This window comes from Canis lupus, chromosome 8 (genome assembly GCF_011100685.1).
Source record: "Canis lupus familiaris isolate Mischka breed German Shepherd chromosome 8, alternate assembly UU_Cfam_GSD_1.0, whole genome shotgun sequence".
In the NCBI taxonomy this organism is placed as follows: Eukaryota; Metazoa; Chordata; class Mammalia; order Carnivora; family Canidae; genus Canis; species Canis lupus.
The window spans coordinates 188,634-194,178 of NC_049229.1; positions in this window are offsets into that span (position 1 = coordinate 188,634).

The window sequence follows — 5,545 nt, forward strand, 5'->3', positions numbered from 1 at the left end:
CATCATATATTAAAAGCAGATTTATAGCCCTCTGGAGAACCTTGTCGAAGCCTGCAAGAAATTGGCAGCCAGCTGGCACTGCAAGTGCATCTTCTTTTTTAAAAATTCTTTTTAAATGTATTTTTTATTGGTGTTCAATGTGCCAACATATAAAATAACATCCAGTGCTCTTCCCATCCTGCGCACCCCTATGTGCCCGTCTCCCTGTCACCCCCCCACCGCCCACCTCACTTTTTACCACCTCTCGTTCGATTCCCAGAGTTAGGAGTCTCTCATGTTCTGTCTCCCTTTCTGATATTTCCCACTCATTTTTTCTCCTTTGTATAAATAGAATGGGAAAATGGGAAACCAAAATAATGAGACACAAGGCTGTCAGCAAGATGGTGGAACAGTAGGAACCCGAAATCACCTGTCCCCACCGACCTAACTAGATAACTTTCAAACCATCCTGAAAACCTACGAATTCGCCCTGAGATTTAAAGGGAGAACAGCTGGAAGGCTACAGTGAGAAGAGTTTGCACTTCTATCAAGGTAGGATGACGGAAAAAATAAATAAACTCCAGTGGGGGAGAACCCATACAGGCATCTGGGCTAACGCCAGGCAGGAGAGACTCCAGGACAGGAAAGCAAAGAGCAGGAGAATCAGGAACTTTACCAACCTTCGGGATAGAAAGGCGCTCACAGGGAACTCAGGCAGGATCCCACGAGAGGCAGTGGAGACCTCAGGTCTCCAGGGTCACTAACAGAGGAAGTGGGGACAGCGCGCCACACACCATTGGCCGAGCTCTGAAAAGGGCTGGATCGCATGCCCTGTGGGCTCCAGGAGTAGCTCAGGTGGCAGCTCCAGCAGCTGCATGGCGAGGAGGGGGATGCTTGGCCCTGGGAGAGCAATTCCAGTGGCGCAGGCCCCAGAGTCCTGGGCGCCGGGGGCACAGCCCAGGATCCGGCAATCCCCTTGGGACATGTGGGTGCCGGGAGGACACAGGACAGCGAGGACACTGCTATTGCCAGGCACCCCCAAACTGTGCAGGTCAGTGCTCCCCACATCCGGAGGATTTAGTCTCTGGTGGACTGGGATCTGCAGGAGTTACTGCGTGAGCTGACGCCAGTGGTTAAGAGCTGCCCGTTGCCAGTGTTGTTGCTCCCCCCTAAGTCACATTGTACATGGGAGGGAGCGGGACCGCCAGGAAGCATGGGTCTCACAGGATAAACAACTCCCACTGAGCCGTGCCCCTGACAGGGAGCGGGGTAGCTCCCCGGGGCACACACCTGACAATATAAAAAGAGCCCCTCCCCCAGAAGATCACCTGGAAGGAAACAAGAAGAGCAAGTTCTTGACCAAGCAGCGCTGGAAAGCTCCAGGGGAAGTCAAGGGACTTACAGTATATATAGAATCAGAGGATACCCATACTTGTTATTTTTTTTTAATTTGGATTTTTTTTCTTTTTTTCCTTCCTTTTTCCAGTACAACTTGTTTTAGCCACTCTGCACTGAGCATCGTGACTTGAAGGGAGAACTCACCCCAAAGAAACAATCAAAAACAGTCCTGTCTCCCACAGAATTACAGAAATTGGGTTAGAATTCAATGTCAGAATGCCAATGCAGAAGCACAAGTATAAAGCTCCCGGTGACTCTGGAAAAAGCATGAAGGATTCAAGAGATTTCATGACTGCAGAATATAGATCTAATCAGGCCAAAATTAAAAATCAATTGAATGTGATGGAATCCAAACTGGAGGAGAGTTCACGCTTCTATCGAGGTAGGAAGATGGAGAACAAGAAATAAACAAAAGGCATCCAAGGGGGAGGGGCTCCCCGAGGAACCGGCTAAGGCTGGGGCGACTGTCCCTAGGACAGGGGAGCCTGGCCTGGAGAAGCAGGAGTTTCACCATTCTTCCTGGACAGGAAAGCGCTCTGAGGTAGTTAGAGCAGGATCCCAGGAGGGCGGGGATGACCTCAGACTCCCAGGGACACTAACAGAGCACCTGTGCCCCAGGGAGAGCGCCCCACACTCAGAAGCGGCTCCGACAAAGGCTTCGCGGGGAGGGGACTGCACGGCCCCTGGAGCAGCTCAGGAGCGGCTCCAGCAGAGGCTCCGTGCAGAAGGGGCTGCACGGGGAGCGCGAATCCGACAGCGCAGGCCCTGGAAGCACAGGGCGCCGGGGACCCAGCCCAGGATACTGCACTCCCCCGGGGACAGGCAGAAGCCAGGAGGGCACAGGACAGCAAGGACACTCCTGCTCCAAGCTGAGCAGATCAGTGGCCCTGCCCCCAGAGCATCCAGGCCCTTGGAGACTGAGAGCTCCGTTGTTACCGCAGGAGCTGAATCCAGGGCTCCAGAGCTGGCCGCTGCCACTGTTGTTGTCCCTCCTGGGTCCTCACAGGGTAAACAACCCCCACTGAGCCTCACAGTGGCCTCACCATATAAACAGCTTAAACATCTTTCACTGAGCCCTGCAACAGACTGGGGGCTGAGCAGCTCCCCCAAGTGCTAACACCTGAAAATGAGCACAGAAGGCCCCTCCCACAGAAGACCAACTAGAGGGACAGGGGGAGAAACAAATTATTGACCAACCAGCACTTGAAAGTTCCAGGGGAAGTCAAGGGATTTACAGTATACAAAAATCAGAGGATACTCCACCCCTTTTTTTTGTTTTGTTTTGTTTGTTTTTTGATTTCTGTTTCCTCCCCCTCTCGTTTTGTTCTCTAGTTTTCTTTTCTTCTCTTTTTTTCTTTTTTTCTTTTTGTTTCCTTCTATCTCCTCTCTTTTTCTCCTTTTCCCAATACTAATAGTTTTTGGCCACTCTGCACAGCGCATAATGCCTAAAAGGAAAATCTCACCTTAAAAAGAAATAACCAGAAACCATTCTCACTCCCACAGACTTACAAAATTTGGATTACAATTCAATGTCAGAAAGCCAATTCAGAAGCACTATTATGAAGCTCTAGAAAAAATCATAAAGGACTCAAGAGAGTTCATGACTGCAGAATATAGATCTAATCATGCTGAAATTAAAAATCAATTGAATGAGATGCAATCCAAACTGGAGGTCCTAATGATGAGGTTAATGAGGTAGAAGAATGAGTGAGTGACATAGAAGACAGGTTGATGGCAAGAAAGCAAGCAGAGGAAATAGAGAAAATCAAAAGACCATGAGGTTAAGGTTAAGGTTAAGGGAAATAAATGATAACCTCAGAAGGAAAAATCTATGTTTAAAGGGGGTTCTAGAGGATGCCAAAAGGAACAGAGATCCAGAATACATATTTGAACAAAGCATAGCTGAAAACATACCTAATTTGGGGAGGGAACAGGCATTCAGACCCGGAAATAGAGAGACACCCCAAAAATCAATAGAAGCCACTCAACATCTCGACATTTAATAGGGAAACTTGCAAATTCGAAAGACAAAGAGAAGATCCCTAAAGCAGCAAGAGACCAGAAATCTCTAAATTTTATGGGGAAAAGTATTAGCATAACAGCAGACCTCTCCACAGAGACCTGGCAGGCCAGAAAGGGCTGGCAGGATATATATTTAGGGTCCTAAATGAGAAGAACATGCAGCCAAGAATACTGTATCCAGCAAGGCTCTCATTCAGAACAGAAGGAGAGATAAAGAGCTGCCAAGATAGGCAGAAACTGAAAGAATATGTGACCACGAAGCCAGCTCTGCAAGAAATACTAATGGGGATTCTGTAATAGAGGAAGTCCAGGGGAACAATCCCCCAAATCAGGGATGGAATAGGAATCATGATGACACTAAATACATATCTTTAAATTGTAGCTCTGAACATGAATGTGCTTAACGACCTCAGAAAAGGCATCCAAGGGGAGGGGACCCGTGAGGAGCTGGGCTAAGGCCACAGCAAGTGTCCCTAGGATAGTAGAGCCTGGCCTGGAGAAGCAGGAGTTTCACTAATTTTCCCAGACAGGAAGGTGCTCTCAGGGAGTTAGAGCAGGATCCCAGGAGGGCGGGGATGACCTCAGACTCCCAGGGACACTAACAGAGCACTTGGGCCCCAGTGAGAGAGTGCCACACCTGCCGCCGAGCTCCCTAAAGGGCTGCAGCGCCCCAAGCTGCACTCTGGAGCAGCTCAGAAGCGGCTCCGGCAAAAGCTCCGCAGGTAGGTGGCTGCGCGGCCCCTGGAGCAGCTGGGAGGCAGCTCTGGCAGAAGCTCCACGCAGAAGGGGCTGCGCAGCCAGGAGTGTGAATCCGACAGTGCAGGCCCAGGAGCACAGGGCGCGGCAGACACAGCCCAGGATCCGGCGCTCCCCCGGGCACAGGAAGAAGCCAGGAGGGCCCAGAACAGCAAGGACACTCCTGCCCCAAGCTGAGCAGATCAGCGGCCCCGCCCCCAGAGCATCCAGGCCCCTGGAGACTGAGATCTCCGTAGTTACTGCAGGAGCTGATTCCAGGGCTCCAGAGCTGGCCGCCTCTACTGTTGCTGTTCCTCCTGGGGCCTCACAGGATAAACAACCCCCAATGAGCCTCACAGCTTAAACATCGTTCACTGAGCCTGGAACCAGGCCCCCAAGTGCTAACACCGAAAAATCAGCACAGCGGCCCCTCCCCCAGAAGACCAGCTAGACAGACAGGGGAGAAACAAATTATTAACCAACCAGCACTTGAAAGTTCCAGGGGAAGTTGAGGGATTTACAGTATACCGAATCAGAGGACACCCCCCCTTGGTTTTTTTGTTTTTTGTTTTTTGATTTCTGTTTGCTTCCCCCCCCCCTTTTTTTTCCTCTTTTTTCTTTTCTTCTCTCTTTTTTTTTCTTTTTTTCTCTTTTGTTTTTGATTTTTTCTTTTTCTTTACTTTTTCTCATCTCTCTTTTTCTCCTTTTCCCTATACAAATTTTTTTCAGCCCCTCTGCACAGAGCAAAATGCCTAGAAGGAAAACCTCACCTCAAAAGACAGAATCAGAAACAGTCCTCACTCCCACAGAGTTACAAATTTTGGATTACATTCAATGTCAGAAAGCCAATTCCGAAGCGCTATTATAAAGCTACTGGTGGCTCTAGAAAAAAGCATAAAGGACTCAAGAGACCTCATGACTGCAGAATATAGATCTAATCAGGCAGAAATTAAAAATCAATTGAATGAGATGCAATCCAAACTGGAGGTCCTAACGATGGGGTTAATGAGGTAGAAGAACAAGTGAGTGACATAGAAGACAGGTGATGGCAAGGATTGAAACAGAGGATATAGAGAAAATCAAAAGACCATGAGGAAAGGTTAAGGGAAATAAATGATAACCTCAGAAGGAAAAATCTATGTTTAAAAGGGGTTCCAGAGGATGCTGAAAGGAACAGAGGACCAGAAAGTGTATTTGAAGAAATCATAGCTGAGAACTTCCCTAACTTGGAGAAGGAATCAGGCATGCAGATCCTGGAGATAGAGTGATCCCCCCCCTATAATCAGTGAATACCATTCAACACCCTGATGATGAATATAGATCATTGATATTGGGGTGGGAACTCTCTATTTCCTGGATCTGAAGGCATGTTCCCTCCCCAATTTAGGGAAGTTTTCAGCTATGATTTGTT